At 36.5% G+C, this 22,689-nt stretch overlaps 1 protein-coding gene across 1 annotated transcript in view; it reads right to left on the reverse strand.

Moving 5' to 3' along the window:
• Positions 1-22,689, reverse strand: part of LOC103274104 — a 242,774-nt gene that overhangs the window by 4,959 nt on the left and 215,126 nt on the right. The gene's annotated exons all lie outside the window — the stretch shown is intronic.

Here is a 22,689-nt window from a genome sequence, read left to right on the forward strand (position 1 = left end):
TATTTTTTTTTTAATAATTAATCAGTATTTCTATATAGTTTTGTGGGGTACAGTTAAGGGTTAGGTGTACAATTACGTTTCATTCAGACACCCTGTTGATAAGAGGTGTTTTCCCAGCCCCAGACAGATATTTGCTACTGTTAATCCCCTCCCCCTCCCCATCCAGCATACTATGTGATTTTGCATATAAAATAAACTGGCATGATTTTATGTCAATATTTTAGAAAACGCAAATAGGATTAAAATAATTTATAGGATACAAATATTTTAAATAACTGATGCTAAACAGCTGTTTCTTTCACATTGTTTTGTCATATTATTACTAAATAATTGTTTCAAATAAGCTTGGGAGAATTTGTTATATAGGCTAAAGGAAAGAAACAAGTACTACCTATGGATTTTGAAAGGGAAAAATCAATACATTTGTAGCTAGTCCTTCAATTAATAGTGACACAAGTACAAAATGCACCAAAATATTCTTATGGTATTTTTGCATACAAATATAAAAATATACAATTATGTTTATGGTTGTTTGTCTTTTTTTGCTTTTTTTAAATAAGTGAATTATCTTTGACCTTAATAGAGATCAATATTAGGCCTCCTTATCAAAGAGAGTCAAGATTAAAATTACATACTGGGAAAAAGCTCATCTCAAGCATTGACTTTCGGATGCATAGATTTTAAATATATTTATAGTGTAAAAACTCAGAAAATTTCCAAACATTATTGTAAATTAAGATTAATAAATAAAAAGAAGCATAGAAAATTTTTTCACATTTAGATGATGACCCCTAAATATATCTTTTCTAAAATTCAATTCTATAATAAAGAGTAAAATGCACAGAATTAAGAGTGAACACATTTTGATTCAAATAAAAATATTCAATCTTCATAAATTGTTCAATAAAGACAATTTTTACCTGTATAATATTTATATTAGACATTTAATGATATATTTTAATTTGTATATTAAGGCTTATGTTTTGAACTGCATCTTTGTACTTGTACCCTTTAAAATATTTTCTATAGCGTAGAAGCAAGGAAAGTATTCTTATCCAATATATCACACATATATTCTAATTATTTTAATTGACATATGAATTCAGTGATAGAACAATTCTTTTCTACGGCTTTCATAAACTCCAATTGTTTAGAGATTCAAAGGAAATCTAAAATGCTGAAAATTATTTTATGTGTGAGAATTTTTTTTAAGTATGTGATTATTCTTATATATATATATATAAATTAAAACTATGAGGTCCACATAAAGCAGGAATTACTAATGAATTATTACTTCAAAATATGAGTACAAATGAGGTATAGAGAAATTTAAGATCTTATAAGATTGGACAATAGTGCTTAATTGTAAAAAAGACCTGTAGAATCTCTAAAATGTTTCTAACAATCACATCTCCATATATAATAAATGAAATCAAAATAGTTCTTCATGATTTTCTAATGAAACCAAACATAGATATAATAAAATCACTGTAGTTACTAAAAGTTAATATTTTTGAGTTTATGATTAAAATAGCTTTTTAAAAGTAAACTGTTCCATTTCTTGAAATCTATCATATTCATTTAAAAATTTACACTGTGCTAGATTTAAAAAAGAAACAAAACTGCAATTTTTCCTCTTCAAGTTACCAATAGTACCTATAAAATTATAAATGAAGTCTGAGATGAATCTTGTTGCTTAGTTTTTGTGAAAAGCAGCCATTTTACAGCAAGTTGCACTGACCCAATTATTATGGACCAAAAAAAAATCACTTATTTGGACACATATAGATAAAAATAACAATTTCGTCAAGTAATTTTTTAAAAGGAGTTAAATTCATATATATTTTAATTACGTAAATAGCATAAGAAACTTATTTTTTAAAAAAATCAATAGAAGTAGCAAATATCAAGTTTGAATTTGAAAACCAGAAATAAAATATATTAGTGTACTTGACACTTTTAGCAATATTTTATGCAAAATCATAACTATTATTGTCACTGTTTTTTTAAAAAATGTACAGTTTTTTATATTGTCATGTAAGCAAATGTACACAAAGGACATACAGCATCTTCTCATGCAGGTGTTGTATTCTGAATCTGGTGAGTGAAAATGTGTCTTTCACCCATTTTGTATAAGTAAATTAATTTTAATATTATGTTCAGAGGAGCCTAAAACTTAGCACAAAGAGAAACAAACATTGCTCCCATGTGCAATGACTTTCAAAAAAAGAAAAAGAAAAAAAAACTGATGGAGTAATGTTCTTCCTGAAAACCTAAGATATTAAGACAATTCACATTAGTTGAATGTGAATAAGTCCGGTTTTTTAATCTTTCTATTGATTTCTCTTCCACATTATTAGGCATATTTCTTTCATTTTCTTTCTTGATATTGCTCTCTCTCACACACATACATATGTATGCACAGCAAATTAGTCATCCTAGAATAGAGAGATGGAAAATTCGTAATCCACTAAACAATCTTTGCTTGAAGAAATCAAAATTGAAGAATTAAAGCTGAAAAGCCCTGCAATTTCTTGATTCAAGGACAAAACGTAGTTTCCCTTCCCTCCATTTATTCAGAGCTTGGTGCGACCTTTCGGGAGGCAGCTTCATCTGCTCTTCTGAGAAGACTAAAGTTAAAGTCCAATCTCTGTGCACCTGCTCTTTGCCCTGTGTGGTCGCTCGACTGCAAGAGCAGCAGAAAAATCCAGAGCGTGGTGAAACCTATCTAAAAATAAAATTGTGTTTCGAGTTTTCCTCGTCTTCCTTTCTTCTCCTGCAGCTTTCTGCCATAGAACACTTAACAATCACTAATTAGTTAATCTGTTATTTAGGCGAGTATTAATATTCTAATTTTGCAGACAAGGAATCAGGCTTCCTGCTGTGCATCCCCTGGCCCTAGGTAGGGAGCGCCGCAAACGGGAGATTCAAAGTAGGTGAGCCCGGCCTCCCGAGACCCCGCCGCTCGCCTAGAGCACGCAGGGGCTCCGCGAGCCTGCGTTCCATCGCTCAGTTCCTGACTCCCAGTCCTCCGCTCAGACCACCAGGCGACACTGCCTCTAATGACAAAAGAACGTTTTCCCATTCCACCCCAACGAATGCTCCAAGGACTTTCTTAATTGCGACGGATACCCTGGGATTGGGAAGCTTATTTGTGACTTGATGAATCTGCACCGATCTTGCCCGGCTTTCTGGGTTTTGTAGCACTAAAAACTTTAGAGGAACTTTGTTCTCGCCGAATACCTCAAGATAACGCTACCTTTCCAACAAAGAGACAAAGCCTAGCTCCGCGGAGAGTAGACGAAATTCAAGGAGCCCAGAGAGTCTGATAAAAATAGAATTAAGGAGATGTGCTCACGCTCACGCGTGATGGGCCAGTGACCCTCTCTGACAAGCGGTGGAGGGTTTTTTGCTTTCTTTTAATAAAAGCAAAATATGGGTCGAGCGTGGTGGCCCAATCCCAGCCCTTTGGGAGGCAGAGGTGGGAGGATTGCCTGAGTCCAGGAGTTCCAGACCAACCTGGGCAACTTGGTGAGACCCCATTTCTACAATAGGTTCCAAAAAAATTAGCCAGGCGAGGTGGCACACGCCTGTAGTTCCAGTTATTTGGAAGGCTGGGGCAGAAGGATCGTCTGAGTCTAGCAGGTCAAGGCTGCAGTAGCCATGAGTGTGCCACTGCATTCCAGCCTGCACAGCAGAGTGAGATTCTGACTCAAAAAGAAAAAAAAAAATATGTAGAACACAGTAAGAGCTGCATCGCCTTGGGTCACACGAAGCTTGGATGAAAAATATCAGATTAGGAACCCATATCCATTGATGAAAAACATTAGGAACACATATCCATCAGAAACATAATATAATTTTTTTTTTCAGACTCATGAAATCTGACCTCCTTAGTGCTTCTTCCAAAAGCATAGCTTTCTGCACAAATAAAAACTTGAAAATAATTTGCTCCAAATTCAAAATGCTAGGGGTTTACTGAGAAAAAAAAAAATTAATATATGACCTATATTTCATATTAGAATTAGAAAAGACTTAAAAATCACTTGTTACAAGTTAGAGTTGTGTTAAATGCAAAAACACTTAAATAACTGGGTCCTCTATTTTAAAACCACCATAAAACCTTCAGGAATGGAGTTCAGGTTATAAGGGTGAAGGAAGAGTTTATTCATTTTTTTTATATGTACTGCCCAACTAATTTGTGAATAAATTAGGCCCAGACAGAGCTACCTGCTTTTTCCCATATCAGAACATCTGACCAAAATTCAATATCTGTCCTATAGGTATCTCTAAGTCATTTCCTGAGTACAGATTCCCTGAATTCGCTGTGGCATTAATGTTAAGGATCTCATGGTGCCTATCATGTAGCATAAGATGGAATCCAGAAATTCAGCACAATTCAATAAATGTCCTAGAGCATCAACTATATGCATTGTATGGAGAAAGGGAATTCAAGGGTTGAAGTTAGCTTTCAGGCAATCAGGTGACTACTTATGAATTTTAAGAGTTTAAGGAAGATTCCTTTCTTCCAGAAAGTATCATCTACACTTGTGCTGACCTTTGAAATTTCTTTACAATGCACATATTTTGGGAAAGAGAATACATGACTTATGTTTCTCCCTGAAGTTACAAAAGAACAGTCTCCAATCCCTTCCAGTTTTAGGTGTTGTAGCTCAAAATGCTGATAATAAATCTGGCAGTATGTGTTAGAGATCAAGAGCAATATGAAGCAAAGTTAGGAAAATGCTTGAATTGCAAGACAGGTTTCTGGAAGAAAATTTGCCTAAGTCCCAGTTTGCTCTGGGACGGGGATTGTTTTACGATCCCTGTCCCGTAGGAGACACAATTTGGAAACAAATTTAGAGAGGCTACAGAATAAAATCTAGTATTCATGACATGTATTCAAGAAGGTACAAAGAGGATAGGTCAGTTTGCAGTAGATGTCATAGAGCAGGGAGCAGACAAAGTAAAGCATGAAAAAATAAATAGGTAGGTATACACTGTACACCCAAGAGTGGGCAAGAGCTGTGCATTTTCTGGAACCTGGAGAGGGGGAAAAGCCAGTTTAGTATCTGCTGGAATTTCACCTGGGCACCGGCTCCCACCAATGTGCTGTTGCATTTCCCCCATTACCATTATATAAGGCAATCTTATGGAAAACACAGGCGATAAAAGGGTCAGGTGGGTCAGGAACACCCAATGCCCTATCACTCGCTTCTTCCAGAAGTGAGTTTATTTTATTTCTAACATAATGTTACTATTAGTACTTGAAAAAAGTGTTTACAAGTTGTGTGAATTTAATTGTGCAGTATCCATAATACTCTGCAATCTTTACTGCACCTTTTTTTAAAAAAGCTAAAAGTGCTTTGCAGATGTTATCTCATTAATATGTTCCAAATCCCTATGAGCCAGGCAGTATAAGTATTCATAACCCAGTTTTACAGATAAAGAAATAGGCAGAGTTGTGAGAAATGACTAAGCCAAGGTTACAAAGGAAATGAAGAAGTCGGCGGATTGAAGGACCCTGGTGATCACTTTCTCTCATGATACCATGTCACCTTACACCTGGACTCTTCTCTCAGGCCCCAAGGTTCTGGGAACTGCAAGATGTTCTGTATGGTGTGCACACATATTTAAGCCCAAGTCTTTGTAAATTTTTTAAAAATTAAGTTCTGGCAGTTTTGTTCTGCAAAGCAATGTCTAAAGTAAATGTTTCAGAAGTTTGAAAAGGAGCATATGCAGAAGTGCTAATATCAGCTTGTGACCAAAACTCCCGAAGAAGTACATTGGCTACAGTCACAGTCTGCTTACCCACTGCTTTGCTACAACACATACAATTCCCTTTTCTATTGCACCTTGGTTAGGATAGCAGGGTGATCTAGATAGGGCAGTTTTTCCAGATATTTGTGCTTTTCTGTGTATGGTTCCATGTGACTCACTCAAGTACTCAGACAATGTTGTGGGCTGCAATAGTAGGAAGCTCCCAGTCTACAAGACTCAGCCCTAAACAATTTGAAATTTCCTCAAGGTTATATTGAAAGGGATGCTTATGAAGACAGTTTCTTGAACTTCATAACAGGAACAATGGCTAGAGTTCACAAGGAAAGTGTGGTGGGAACGTAAATAGTCTTCAGATTCTAAACAGGCAGTATTGTGCCACTACTAAGTGATTTTTGCCTGCCAACAGGACCAAATGAGATATGTGTCTTAATTTTCCTTCTCCACCATCCCTCAGTTTTCCAAATAATAGCACTCCTTCAGACTTCGTCAACAACACAGATGCTAGTGGGACAGAGGCTCAGATTTCAACATGCCCTGAATTTGGGTTCAGATAGGACGATGTCATGAGAGAGGTTTTTGTTTTTAACTCAAAATCAGCCTACCTAAAGACTCTGATATTTTAGGAGAAAGCATGTCTTTAAGAACTTTCCCATATGCTACTTTAAAAATGTTTTAGAGATTTAGGGATGGAGCACTTTATTTTCAAAGATTTCTCTCATAGCAGAAAAAAAAGAAATGCCACAGTCTCATTCATTGTGTGTGAGATTATTTAAGCCAAAGACTGTATACTTCCTGAGGCATGGAAGTGTCCATGGACTCAGAGGATCCTTTTTCATCAACCAGCTGATGCTTACAAATGTTAACTGAGTAAACATTCAGAATCCTGAATTATTTCACTGGATTTGTTTCTTGCCTCTCTCTGATACAATTATGCACATAAGCTTTTTTATTTCTATATGGTACCTTTGTTTGTTTAGGCAAAAACTAAAATACATCTTTGATCCCACTATAAAAAAACATAAGTTACAATATACTTGCATTGCAATATGAAGCCTGTGAAATCAAGTATAGACACACACACACAAACATATACATGCACACATATATGTACATGTGTATAGGTATGTGCATTCATGCACTATAAAATATATAGCATTTGCATAAAATATTTTCATATATACATACCTCAACAATGGCACCACCGGGGAGTCTTAGAAAATGGCGGTACAGTTCTTGGAACCCACTGGGATAAACGGTGTACACAGATACATGAGAAGTAATATCTTTTGGACCAAGTGCAGACATAGAAATTTCATTTTGATGTTGGAGGTCACAGCTGGAGACACTGGACTTGATGCCATTGCTTTTCCAGATGTAATCATACACTGCCACCTAGTGAGACATAGCCCCCCCACCCCGACCCAGCCCCCCAGCCCCAGAAAAGAACAGAAAAAAATTAATTAACTTCTGGCAAGAGCATAACCGATTTTAAATGATTTTACAATAAATCTGAAAGTCTCTGCCATCTGCAGTGCTTGCACTCCATTCCATGCATATTTTTATGGCATATATCTAAATAGTGAAGATAGACAAATCCCCGGTGTGTGCTCCATAAAGTTAATTCTACACAGATGAAGCTGTAATTGGCTCTCGTATTAACCCAAAGTAGGAAGATCAAGCAGGCTGTGACAGTGACAGTGTTGATTAAAAAAAATGCTTACGAATGGTTTTATGAATGGGTGTTTGTGCTTTCTCATCCAAAAGAAATCTTTTCTCCTTTTTACTTACTTGCACTGTGCCAAGAGCTAAGTCTCTGGCATCACTATAACCGGTAGACAAGACACATTTCACTGAGATGTACAGGGAAGGATTTTTGCATATTTTACATAATTACCCACTATTTTTTCTTCATGGCTATCCCAAATTTTGTACTTACTGGACTTTATTTTCTGGTAGAATTTCTCAGATAACAATTTCATTGTCTGATATAAAGCATTCTGTGGGCCCTTTATTGATATTAACTGAATTGTGAATAGGTTCAAAAGGCACTGTCCTATTGCTTGTTTAAAATATTGACAATGAAAATTAGATTACACCACCCTAAAACTTGTTTGTGGCTGATAAACTGTCTGATCTCCAGATCTCTTTGTTATCTTTTCCAACAATTGATGAGCTATGTAGATGCTTTCTAAAATTTCCAATTTCTGTATTCACAGATGCCAGCAGTTTCAAAAAGTAGACGGGAAAGTTTTCAATAGATTTCTTTCCTCACTGGCTCTTTCTGAGGCAGAAAGTATTTATTTGATGTTGTGAAAAGTCCATATCAAACATGTGTTCCATAGTTAACGCCCTAAAAAAATATTTCTATGAATCCTCAGAGATACAAAAGATTCAATACTGTGAAAGAAAATTTTGGCCAATTATTATTTAATTCAAGTATATAATCAACAATAAGCTCTCAAGATTCTAGTGACATTTTCTTTTCAAATAAAAAGGTGTAATTAAAATTCAGATGGACAGGAAAGGAAGTTGTAAATGTCTTCAAATGGTTTGAAGAAGAGAAAAGAAATGTCCTTATGTGATTAAAAACAGAGATTTACTGAGGATCCATTCTCTGACAGGTTTTTGAAACAATATAAGAATGCTTCAGAAACTAACATTCTAGCAAGAATTAACATTAAGAGAAGCACACCTAACTTAAAATAAGTTTAATTGTGATGAGTTTGTGTGTAGAAGGAACCTTACAGAGGAGATGAGGCAGGAGTCTGGGCTCAAGACTTTAATGGGATTTCAGTGGGTATGAAAAGTGCCCAGATACTTCTGGCAGAGGAGCAGCACTCACGAAGGCATGAAGATGCAGAATGCACAGTGGGTACAAGGGCTAATGAATGATCCCTTAGACTGGACTGATTATGGGAGGGGTGTGAGGACAAGAATGTGAGACTTGTCCTTCATTTGGTACTGAAGACTCTGGATGCGGTGCTAAGTCATTTGAAGTGTAATTCATAAGAGAAAGCAGCTGGAGATTTTAAAGCGGAAGAGGTCTGGCCTGATTTGTGTTTAGAGTCACAGGCTAAAGGCAATGTGACAGGTAGACCAGAAAGATGAGAGGTTAGAGACCGTTGCACTGAGTGTGGACAGTGAGACTCTGCTTTTGGGCAGTGGCAACTGGATTGGCGACCAAGTCCAAGGATTCTTTTTCTAAGATAGAATCAGCTAGATGTGAGGTTCCTCCAAAGAAGCAGGTATGAGAAAACAGTGGCCAATGGTGCCATGAAAATAGGGCTGTAGCAAGCAATCAGGGAAAGTTTGGGGAAGTGCAATAATGAAATCAACACAGGATATATCTAAAGAAAAAATTCGTTAAACATTGTCAAAACTGGTGGCAACTATGATAACATAAATCAAATTATACAGTTAATTCTTATTTTGCATGATACCCTGGTGAGGACATTCTGCTACCACACCTCCCAGATTAAGCCAAGACATGGATGATGATGGGCTGCTCTTTGGGCCCTCAAGGAGGTTGTGTGTGGAGCCAAGATCTGAACTGAGGAGTCCTGGCTGCCCACCCTGAGTGCACAGCTCCAGGCCAGGTATTACAGAAGTTTCTCCTTCTCTCTCTTAGGATCAGCCCATCCACTGAGGTTTCCCATACCCTGGATATAAAAGGTTTAACTTCAGGCCAAGCAGAATAAAGGCACGAGATTGAAAGGGAAGTTCCACATGCTGGAGAACCATGAGGTCAACGCTTATTCCACAAAATACTGGTGGGACCAGAACTGGGGGCAACTCTTCAGGATCTTGATAGACAGGAGACTCTTCTCTCCATCTCGGAAATGCAACATAGAACAAATGCACATCACTACACCCTTGGGCAGAATCTAAATATTTATAGAAAAATAGAGATGAACTCATTAGAATCCTTTTTCTATAAAGTGGTAACTCTTGCTTTGAAAGTCAATTTCTTTCAAAGAGTGAATGACCTTGGACATTTGGACAGTAAACTGTGCAGAGCAGATTTTTAACAATTCTTACTTACTTTGATAGACCCTTCTGACTCTCCTTTCTAATTATCCCTAATCCTAGGAACACAAGAGGGTAAATTGCCTTCTGTATAGAGACATCTTTGTCTGATCCAGGGTCTAAGAAAAAAATTAGGAGTGGGGAATGGACTAGAAAGTGAGCCACTTTACTTATTATTTAATGACAGACCTTAAGGTGGTGGTTAACGTGCTCCACACACACAGATACACGCAAACACACGATATGTGCGCACACACACACACACACACACACACACACACACACACATACACACATATTATTTAATATATATTTAGTATTAAATCTAATACTATGTGCAACTCTGTCAAGTTAGTAGTATTATTACTGTTTTATAGACAAAGAAAATGAGGCTCAGAAATGTTAAGTAATTTATTCAAATACACAGCTATGGGATAACATTTACTAAGGGATAATCTGTATTTCTCTACCTCCGATTTCACTATATCCCAGCCTCTCTTCTCAAGCTTACTTTAAACGCCTCCTTGGTGAATTTGAAACAAGAAACTGGAAGAGCTTCCCTTGCCCTTTATCTCTCTTTCTCTATCTCTCTTCTTTTTATCAGTTCAGGCTGCCCCAGGAAGTACCTACAATTCCTGCCTATCCATAGTCTCACTTTAGCAAGAGCGGGCCCCTTCCATAAGGAGTCGCCTTCCTTATGAGCTGATAAAGTAGGCAGGCCTACTTGGCTGGGGATCTGGAGCCACATCTTCCAAACAGCTTTATCGGTAATGAGGCTTGACATTTTAAAAAAATTTCCTTTGGTCTGTTTCCTGTGTCTCCTTCTTAATTTTCTCAAAAAGCTCAGGTGGGGAAAAGACGGGTAGAACATATTAGCCCCCTGAGAACTCAAACTAATCAGGCAACTCTGATATTTGAACTCAGGCTGTTCTGATTCTAAAGCCCATGGACTTTTAATTACAACATGTGGTAAAATGTTTTGATCACATAGTGCACTATTGTTTTTGTGGATGAGTGTGCTGCTGCAGAGTGGGGACTTGTCTGAGCATGATTCCTAGGGCTGGATTTTCTCTTCAGCTATGGGCTCACAGGAATGACTCTGAGGGAAGATTTTTCTCTCTTTGGTCTGGATGAAACTTTGCAGACACAGAGGCAGTATCCAAATTGCCTCAGGCATTCAGTTGTACTAGTATCCCATGGAAGGTTCTCAAGTTTCCTTAAATTGAAAATTAGGAAAGATACTGGAATACATTTTTTTCTCCTTTCTGTAGATTGTAAAAGCCTAATACTAAAGCAATTGTGGTCATTTCCAGAATTTCTAGTGAGCAGTTCTTAAGACAGGCCACTCAAAACATCTATGAATACAAAGGTATAGGACAAGTTAGACCTTACTACATTACTATATGAGTATATACCTCTCCTCAGAAAGGAAGGGAGGGAGTGACAGAAGTGAGGGTGAGTGATCCACAAAACCTCACTGGAAGCAGTGTAAGGATCTGAACCAGATGTTCACACAAAAGAGGATATTTCCAGTTAAATGCTGATGTACTGAGCATTATCACATTGGCCATGAAAACATCTTTACCCTATGGGTAATTGCTTTATATTCTGACTTGCAGCCAAAGACAGCCTCAAGCAATTGGGGATGCTTAGCTTTGAAAACGTCTTAAAATCCTCCCTTGGGTTAAAAAAGTAGGGCAAAGTAAAAGAAAAAAAAAAGAAGAAGAAGAACCTGGATAAAGAGAGGCTGATCAGAGGACAGAGACTGAGGTGGGAGGAAATCACATTTGTTTTTTCTGAGATCATGTGACTAATTTCTTAACAATCCACATGGGCGTACATGAGTCTCTGCAACTTCATTTGCTTGACTTTTAAATCTATGACCTTAAAACTAGCTGTAGAGCATGGGTCCCCAACCCCCAGGGTGTCTTTGTGGCCCATTAGGAACCGGGCCACACAGCAGGAGGTGAGCGGCAGGAGCATGAACCCTATTGCGAACTGTGCTTGCAAGGATCCTAGGTTGCCTGCTCCTTAAGAGAATCTGATGCCATGGCTGACCTACACAATAAATGCAATGAGCTTGAATCATCCTAAAACCATTCCACCACCACCACCACCACCCCCACCATCCGTGGAAAAGTTGTCTTCCACAAAACCGGTCCCTGATGCCAAAAAGTTGAGGATCGCTGCCATAGAGGAACCAAGCTGCTCAGCAAATTGACCTATGACATTTGATCACCAGGTTAAATGTTCATGTGTAATATGTGTAATATTCCCCTTGCAATTTTATTTATGGCCTTGAAGACAATTCAAACAGAGGAAGGGAAAGATCTGTTAAGGCAAATACCAGACAACCTAGACATTCTTGCCTAGAGTAGGTGAGTGATTAAAAAAAAAAGAGGAAGCGGGATATGATTTTACTATAAACTGCCTTTTCTATAGATGTCTTTGTTTTCTATTTTCTAGTGAGTAACGGTTAAACTATCTGGCTGCTTGGCAGACTAAAGAACACCCTTGGAAAATAGGAGTTCACTTAGGATTTTTATAATATGATAGGCTAGAAGATAGCTACTGTGCCCTATATAATTTGAGATTAGCTCCACAAGTCTCTCTCTTGTCATCTAAATTCTCTTTCATTAAACCAATCAAACATGTCCCTTCACTTCTAGGAGAGCACAGCATGAGTTAATAAATCTATTGAGACAAGTGAGCGGAGAGGTTACACACATAGGACACATATGAGGGGCTAAAGTTGGTTGGCCTTAATGTGGTGGCACAAAAATTTAAAAGAGCTCACAACTTTTGGACCCATGAACAGTAATCCTTAAATGAAATTCATCGTTCAGCAGAAAAACACGTTAAGGATGGTAATTCAATGGTAGATGAAACAGGCCGGAACAGGTTCAAATGCTGCATATTTCACAACAGAGCTTAATTAAAACAGGACTATGAGGCTGTTAATTGCATTATAATAGTTCAGCATGAAATTAGGTCTGATGTGAATGTCCTTATAGTAGGGTTGTTTATGTTATTATAATTACACAGTGGTACATAGATTTACTGCATAGATACATTTTTAGCAGTTCTTGGGTGGATTTCATTTCTTCTTTCATTCAAATTTGCACTCAGTCTCCACGTATGAATAGTCAGCAAAAGGGAACCAGGGTCAGAAAATTAGGTCATACTGAATAATCCAGTTGGTCTCCTGTGTATTTAAAGCTTAGAACTCCAAATAAGTTACGTCTTGAGGATCATGATTTTATTCACCATTTCTTCAGGAGCAAATAATTCATTTAAAAACTAGGTCTCAGTAAAATAGACATCTTATTCATAAATGCTTCATTTTGTCTTAGAAAGTAATGGCTTCCTTTAGAATTAATGAGTGCAAATGCATGATGAAGACTGTGTCTGTGGTCCCACAATAGCCTATGTTCCAGTATTTTAAAAGAAGTAAAAAAAATCCTAACTCCTGTTCACAGAATTCAGCAAGCAAAAAAGAATTGGACTTTCCAAATGGTAAAAATGAATGTTCTGTCTTGATCCAGCCATAGTTTCTACTCTTTGGTCAAAGACATAGCTGGTTCATATTAGAATCTTACCTATGGCCTTGACTTAAACACTAAAACCTTGGGTAACATCAGACATTTGGGAAGCATACACATATTTTATCTTTTCAGTTTTCATCTTGATATTTTGATTTCCATTCAGTACTTGTATATCAGCAATTTTGCATGTTCATTCTGTATGTTTTCTTTGATATAAAAGAACAAAAATTAATAGAAGATCTTCAACAAATAAATTAGGTAAGTAAAATGACTATGCCTTGATGTTTCTTTAACATAATGATTAGGCATATAGAACAAGCACTTAAGTAAATTTGAACCAATTTAGAGAAAGGTAATAAACTATGATGTATTACGACAAAGCCATACTTCTAAACAAAATTACCTGTGTGTAATTTAGATAGAAATTATACAATTTAGGAGAAAGCTAATGTATATTCATATGTGCTTGTGCACATATTATACAGTAAGTTCTGTCATCATAAAAAGCTCTAATTTTGGTGACCAACAATTTTACATCTTGCATCTCTTAGTGAAAATAAGTGTTTGTCATATCCCTATGGCAAAATTCAAAGGCAACACATGGGGAGACCACAAGAAAATTGTCTTCTGGTTATGACAGTTTCAAAACTTTTGGATATAAAACTAAATGGAAGAAAAAAGATGATAGGCATCTAGTAGAAAGTAGAAAGTCCCAGGTCCTAACAATATTTCCAAGGTTTTTCTCTGCAGGTATGCATGTGTTACTAATAGTAGCAATGAAACTATAAATGAACACACTCTAGAATAGTTTCATCAACTCCCCTCCGCCATTATCACTGCACATGTAAAACATCTGTTGCCAATAAGAATGATGGCTTATGAAGGTGAAAACACCCCTTCATGACTGTTAAGTTAGGATTAGAGTGGAGGACCAGGGATATGAGAGTGGGAACGAAAAGAAGAAAGGAATAGAAGAAGAAGAAAGAAAGAAAGAAAAAAACCTCTTTGCGGTAGCCACCCACCATGCTAATAAATCCTACAGGTGGTGAATGCATTGCTTAAATGCAAAATAGACATCAAGATGTGGCCAGCAGTGTTTTTTAATTTATATATTTCACTCGCTATAGATACAGGAAGGAACATTTTTAATTTTAAAGTCAGATTGTGTAAAATATATTTTTTAACCAGAGGATGGTACAATATAATCAGATCTTCAAATTTAGGAGACTTTTTTTCTTCTCTTGAGTTCTGAAACATGAAATCTGAAGGTTATCCATTTGCTCTAATATTTTAGTTCCTGATCTGGCAGGACTGAAGAAAAATAATTGGATTGTCTTAGTTAAGACTGAATTAAGGAGGAGCTTTAGATATCTCCCAATATGAAGATTACTTGCCCTTTTTTTTTTTTAACACTTCACCCTTTTTAAAAAACAACAAAAAAGTGCAGCTCGCTGCTACATTCATTTAATTTTACATTACATGCTGAAGCAAATCTGACTGGTTTTCAATGTGAAAATAAAATATAAAACCTGCTGCTGAAGTTATTTCTAAACAGAATTTGTCTCTAATCCTAATGAGAATTACAAAGAAGAAGGAGAAGAGGAGGAAGAATAAGAATTACCATATTTTGTAATTTCCTGTCTCTCTCTCTCTCTCTGTTTCTCTCTCTGTCTCTCTCTCTCTCTCTCTCTCTCTCTCTTAATCTCAGAGTACATACTGCAGCCACAAGCACTGTCGCCAAGTATCCTTGGGTTTAACAGGAAAAAGATTAAAATATTATTTAGCCAGCAACATTACCTCTGCTTTGATGTGTAAGGCATTGAAGCAGAAAATGCTTCCTCTGTCTGGGAATTATTCACCTAAGACAGTAGCTTGCTGTCCAGGCTGGTGACTAATACTTGGTTCTTAGTCCAAGAACCAAGTGGTAAAAAAAAAATATCAAAGTGTAAGACAAGCAAAATATTGCAGTGGGGAAAGGGCTATCTGTGTGTGTGTGCACCCTTGTGTACATATTACCTTATTTTCAGAATTACCACAAAGCTTCGTTTTCCAAATATTTTTTGTCAACTAAAATTAGCAAAGCTATATGACTCATGAATATAATTTTTTAATACTCTAAACAAACTTATACCCAAGAACAAGTTAAGTAGGATAAATTGGCTGAAAATCTAAAAGGGAGAATTCGCAGCAGCAAGCATGAACTTATGAAACACTGAGCATGCTCCTACATGAGTTTTTGCAATGGCTATTGCATGAGTCTTCCCCAAGCACCCACTTGGCTCACTCCTTTTCTTCAAGACTCTACTCAAATGTCACCTTATTAGTGGGGTCTTTCCTGACCACTCTAAAGGAAATAGCACCTCTACCCTCAGCCATACCTTCTGCCCTATTTTCATCAAAACACTTACTACAAGTGTTACTTGTTTACATGTTTATTGTTTGTATCTGTACAAACAATACTCTGTACACACATTAACTTCATGGGGAAAGGGAGTAGGGCTTGGCTCAGAAGAGGTACTGAGGATGTATTTGTTGAAGGAATAAATAAGTGAATTCATTGATTTAAATAAATCCAATACTTAATACAATCTGTTTTTTGCTTTGTTTCATTTGCATCATGAAGCTATTGAAATCAATTTATTTTTGCAATCTGCAAAATCAGTACATAAGACCCAACTGTTCATTTATATGAGTGTTTCTAATAATTAACCATTACATCAGAAGTATCAGTAAGGTGAATCGTCTACCAGTGTCCCACACGGCAAGTTTTAACTCCCTGTTTCTTAACTCAGTGAAGTTTGTTCAGTTGCTGTCTCATCGCCTCACTCCGCCTACACCACCCACAAGTCAAAGATTGCCCATGTCATAACTCTCCTAGAATAATACCCCTTTGCACGCATATAAAACTTTTACTCAAGGAGTTACAATGCATTATATGATAATTAATTACCTCATTAAACAGACCTACGAGTAAGAAAGTATTACTGTTTTTGATTTTATAGATGGCAAGTTTCAGATAAAGGAAATAAAACCTTATATATACCTTCAATAATACCAAAGGAATCTGAAAAGATTAACCAAGTCTAACTTCATGCAATTAGTTGATAGGGATGTTGTTAATGGCTAAATGAAAATTTTAGCATATTTAATTTATTACATTCCTCTTAGAGGAACCAGGCAGGATGATTTCACAGTCGTTTTTCAGAACTATAAAAATAAATCTGTATGTTTCCTATGTGCCTAATTTTAACTAAGTTCCTTTTCATTATTCAAAACTACTTTTGAGTCACTCATTTAAGCTAGATGTCATGAGAAATACAAAATGAAATATATTTTCTTGGTCTCCATGAAACTTGCAATTTAGTAAGGGAAGTAGGAGATACAAATGCAAATAACTATAATTTAAAACCAGTAAGTTATAAATGCTCTATGGAGGATTTAAAATTCTAGGCATTTGAGAAGGGATAAATTATGTTTGGAAGTGATACAAATCGATGGCCTATGTTGGATATCTCTTCTGAGTTGGAACTTTAAAGGTAAATCAAGTTCACACATGTAAAGATGAATACGTTTTATTTAAAAAACCAGAGTGTTTACTCTTAGAGATTTCAAGGGACATCATCAGGATCCTCATTTGATTATCACACTTAGACACTGGATCGTGCCCTTTCTTTGACTGTAGTTCTCTCTTTAAGCGTGACATTTCCAGAGCAGAATAAAAGAGAAGAAAAAAGCATACAGAAAATTGATCACAGCAGTGACTATTCTGGGAAAGATTAATTAGGAATAAGAATTATAAATAATACTTATTTAGGACTCATTATGTAAAAAGCTACCTTCAAAGAACATTCATTCACTCATTTGACCGAATGCACTCAAAATGTATGTATTGGAATCCTATTTTGTACCAGAGGAATATTGGAGACAAAGAATTAAAGCAAAGAGGTGAAGTTATTGATTTGTAGCTTGCATTCTAGGAGAGGAAGACAGATTAAGTATATCATAAGGGACACGAGGTAATAGAAAACAGGGCAGGGGACTAGGCAGTGGAGGAGGGGGGAAGGGTTATTTTATTCAAAACTACGATCTTATTAGAGGAAGGCTTCTCTGAGAAGAAGACATATGATCAGAATCTTGAAGAGCCGGGCTCGGTGGCTCAGCCTGTAATCCCGCGCCTTGGGAGGCTGAGGTGAGTGGATTGCCTGAGCCCACGGGTTCAAGACTTCATCTCCACAATAAATCAAAAATCAGCCGGGTGTGGTAGCACGCGCCTGTAGTTCTGGCTACTTGGAAGGCTGAGGCGGGAGGATCGCGGAGCCCAGCAGGTGGAGGCTGCGGTGGCCGGGAGCGGTCGCTGCACCCCAGTCTGGGTGACAGAGTGAGACTCCAACTCAAAAAAAAAAAAAGAATCTTGAAGAAAGTGAGGATGAGAGTCATGTACATGACTGGAGGAACAGTACAGTACGAAGAGGGAACAGCAAATACATGACTGTGAGGGCAGTTTAGACCCTCCCTCTGAGGTTTCACTTTCTGGGGTTTCAGTTACCCACGGTCAGCCACAGTCTGAAAATATTAAGTGAAATATTCCAGAAATAAACGATACCTAGTCACCTTCGAGGTGCTCTGTTTGATGCAATACACCTATTGAGACACTTTTGCCACTGCTCAAAAAAGTTTTTGAACTTGCCAGTTTTGATGACTTTTAGTGCTTCTGCCATCTTTTGTTTCACCTCCTCTACATTGGCAAAAGTTTTCCCTTTGAGGGCTTTTGTCATCAAGAGAAACACACACACACAAAAGTCACTTGAGGTGAGATCGGGTGAATAGGGAGGCTGGGACATGGGGGTCATGATGGTTTGGGTCAAAAACTGCTGAATACTCGGTGCGGTGTGGGAAGGTGTGCTCCTAAATCACCCATCATAAAATAGGCAAATGTGTTGAAATGATCTCCAAAAAATATTAAATATTCACTGAAGCCAAATGCAGTCTCTCACAGCAACACTAGCTGGTACAGTGATGTGAATAGGCTCCTAGAACACTTACCTAGTGGAGGAAGTCTGTACCACAAGGGTTTCTCCCTCCAAAAAAAAAATTTATTCTGGTGTATTGGGGTCCCCCCTCAAACGTGAAATCATGCTGTATTTATCCTTCTGTGCCTGACTTATTTCATGTAGAAAATGTCCTTCTGGTTCACACTTGTTGTTGCAAATGACAGGATTTCCCTCTTTCCTGAAACTGAATAATGTTCCTTCTTACATATGTTCACATTTTCTTTATTCATTTATACATTAATGAACACTTAGAATGATTCCTTATCTTGACTGGTGTGAATACTGCCACAATCAACATGGAGGTACAAACATCTTCAACATACTGATTTTATTTTCCACAGACATATACCCAGAAGTAGAATCAATCACATAGTAGTTCTATTTTTGTTTTTGAGGGACCGCCATACTATAATTTATAATGGTTGTACTAACTTACATTTTCACCAACAGTGTTCTAGGGTTTCTTTTTCTCACCAATATTTATCTTTTGTCTTTTTTTATAATAGCTGTTCTTATAGGTGTCAGATGATATCTCATTGCAGTTTGACTTGCATTTTGCTTACAATTAGTGATGTTGAGAATCTTTGCATATAACTGTTAGCCATTTTTAAGTTTTCTTTTGAGAGCTGTCTATTTAGGTCTGTTACTCATTTATAATTGGATTGTTTTCTTGCTATTGAGTTTCTTATATTTTGGATATTAATTCCTTAGATATGTGGTTGGCAAATATTTTCTCCCATTTGTAGGAAGAACCAACACTCTGCTGATTGTTTCCTTGGCTGTACAGAAGCTTTTTAATTTGATGCCATCCCATTTGTCTATTTTTGCTTTTGTTACCTGTACTTTTGGGATCATATAAAAAAAATCATTTCCCAGACTAATATCAAAAAGACTTTTCTCTTTGTTTTCTTCTGTTTGCCGTATGGTTTCATGTCGTCCCTTGGTTTAGTTAGAGGATTCATTCCAGGACCCCCTTGTATACCAAAACCCATACATATTTAGTTCCCACAGTCAGCCCTATAGAACCCAAGTGTATCAAAAGTTGGTTCTCCATTTGTCAGGCTTCACATCACAGGAAACTGTATTTTTCATTCACATTTGTTTAAAAATTATCTGTATATAAGTGGAACCACACAGTTCAAACCCATGTTGCTCAAGGGCCAACTGTATAGTTATGGTTATATTTGTCTTCAATCCATTTTGAGTTGATTTTTGGTTATAGTGCCAGATAAAGGTCCAATTTCATTCTTATAAATTTGGATATTAAGTTTTCTTAACATCAGTTAATAAAGAGACTGGCCTTTACCCATTATATGTTCTTGGCACCTATGTTGAAGATGAATTGACAGCAAATGTGTGGGCTCTCTATTCTATTATGATGGGTTCTCTACTCTGTTCCCTTGTTCTGTGTGTCTTTTTAAACTTCCAGTGCCATCCTGTTTTGATTACTATAGCTTTGTAGTTTATTTTTAAATAAGATGATGTGATGCCTCCAGGTCTTTGTTCTTTGTGCTTGAGAATGTTTTGGCTCTCTGGAGTCTTGTTTTAGTTCCACACAAATTTTAGGACTTTTCTTTCTATTTGTATATTAAAAAAGTCATTTAAATGTTGATAGGGACCGCATTGAATCTGTACATTGGTTGAGGTTGTATGAACACATTAATAATATTGATTATTCTAATCCATGAATGTGGAATATCTTTCCTTTTAATTGTATCTTCTTTTTCTATCATCAATGATTTGTAGTTTTCAGCTATATATCTATCACCTCCTTAGTTAAATGTATTTATAAGCATTTTGTCTTTCCATGCTATTGTAAAAGGGATTCTTTGCTTGCTTTTTTTTTTATAACTCATTGTTAGCATATATAAATGCTACTGATTTTTGTATATTGATTTTGTATCCTGCCACTTTACTGAATTCATGTATTAGTTCTAACAGTTTTTGTGGTGGAAGCTTTAGAGTTTTCTATATATTAGATTATGTTATCTGCAAACAAATCATTTTACTTCTTTCTTCTGATTTGGATGGTTCATTTCTATGCTTAATTGCTCTGGTTAGATTTCCAGTATTAGACTGAACAGAAGTAGGGAGAGTGGGCATCCTTGTCTTGTTTCTTATCATAGATAAAAAGCTTTCCGCCGTATAGCACTGAGTATAATGTTAGCTGTGGGTTGTCATATATGGCCTTTAGTACATTGAGATAGTTTATTTTACATATAATTTGTTGATAGCTTTTTATCATGAAATGATGTTGAATTTTATCAAATGCTTTTTCTGTATCTATTAAAATGATTATTTCATTCTTGTCCTTAATTTTGTTAATGTGGCATTTCATATTTACTGATTTGCATATATTGAACCATCTTTGCATCTCAAAGATAAATCCTACATAATCATGGTTTAAGATTCCTTTAATGTCCTGCTGAATTTTATTTGCTAGTATTTTGTTGAGCATTTTTACATTCATGTTCATTAGAAACACTGGACTTTAATTTGCATTTCTTGTAGTGTCCTTAATGGGTCTTCATATCAGGATAATGATGGCCTTTTAGAATTGGTTTGGAAGTGATCCCTCTTCATCAGTTTTTTAAAACAATTTGTGAAGGATTGGTTTTAAACATTTTTAAATGTTTAATAGAATTTACCAATTAAAGCCATCATATTCTGGGCTTGTATTTGTTGAGAATTTTCTTTATTACAATAAAATCTCTTTATCCATTATTGTTCTATTCAAATTTTTTGTTTCTTCATGATTCAGTCTTACTAGGTTATATGTTTAAAAGAATTTATTCATTTATTCTAGATTGTCTCATTTGTTGGCATATAGTTGTTTATAGTGATCTCATGATTCTTTATATTTCTGTAGTATCAGTGGTAATGTCTCCTTTTTCAATAATTTATTATTAATAAAATATTGATAATTATTATATTTTATTTATTTATAATTTTATTCTTTTTTCCTTAATCTAACTGAAGGCTTTTCAATTTTGTTCTTTCAAAAGGCAAATTCTTAATTTAATTTACCTTGTTTTTCTAGTTTCTATTTCATTTATTTCTCCTCAGACTTTTATTTTCACTTTTCTGCTGTGGGCTTAGTTTGTTCTTTTTCTAGTTCCTTGAGGTATAAAGATAGATTTGTTCTTTGAGATCTTTCTTTTTTCTTAATGCAGGCATTTATCACTATAAACCTTTCTTTTAAAATAGCTTTTGCTTCATTCCTTAGATTTTGTCAAGTTTTGTCTCCATTTTCATTTGTCTTAGGATTTAAAAAAATTATTTGAGTCATTGGTTGTCTAGAAGTATGCTAATTTTCACAAATTTGTAAATTTTTCAATTTTCCTTTTGTTATTAATTTCTAGTTTTATGTCATGAGGTCAGGCAAGGCAGTTGATATGATTTTAATCTTTTTAAATTGTTAAAATTTGCTTTGTGGCCTCACAACTGAAGAATTCTGAGGCCCATAAACTTAACATGGAGAGCTCTCTCTCTTTTTTTTTTTTTTTGAGTTGGAGTCTCACTCTGTCACCCAGACTGGAGGGCAGTGACCGCTCCCGGCCACCGCAGCCTCGACCTGCTGGGCTCCGGCGATCCTTCCGCCTCAGCCTTCCAAGGAGCTGGAACTACAGGCGGGAGCTACCACGCCCGGCTGATTTTTTGATTTTTGTTGCAGAGATGAGGTCTCGCCAAGTTGCCGAGGCGGGTCTCGAACCCTCGGCCTCAGGCAATCCACTCACCTCCGTCTCCCAAAGGCACGGGACTACAGGCTGAGCCACCAAGCTCGGCTGGAGAGCTTTATTTCTTATAAAGGGTTGCATACTGCAGGCTGTCTGTCTCACAGGCCGGGCAGCACAGCCTCCGGTGGAAACTGAAAGCAGGTACTTCCAGGAAGGGGAGGTTGGAAGAGGAGTTTATGCTAAATGAGTTGACTAAGTATGCATATTTCATAGATTACAGGAAGAGTTAAATATTCATGAAGGGGGGCATGGGCACATGTCGTAAACAAACACACATGTAGCATATATCCCATGATACTCTGTGGTGGAGACTTGACCTGTGAATGCCTCAGACTTAGTCTCTGTATATAAAAAGGTGAAATAAAAGATAGAAGGATTCTGTACTCAGTCTCTGTAAACTGGCCAGAAACAGTCTACGGTTGGTGCTATAATATCAGGAAAGAAAGCTGGTTCATTGTGTCAAAATCACAAAAAGAGAAGGGAATCTGGCAAGTCTTTTGAAAAGACTGGTTTCTGTTTAACTCTTTTTTTTTTTTTTTTTTGAGTCGG

The sequence above is a fragment of the Carlito syrichta genome, unplaced genomic scaffold (assembly GCF_000164805.1).
Source record: "Carlito syrichta isolate Samal-C Ts95f unplaced genomic scaffold, Tarsius_syrichta-2.0.1 Scaffold314379, whole genome shotgun sequence".
Lineage (NCBI taxonomy): Eukaryota > Metazoa > Chordata > Mammalia > Primates > Tarsiidae > Carlito > Carlito syrichta.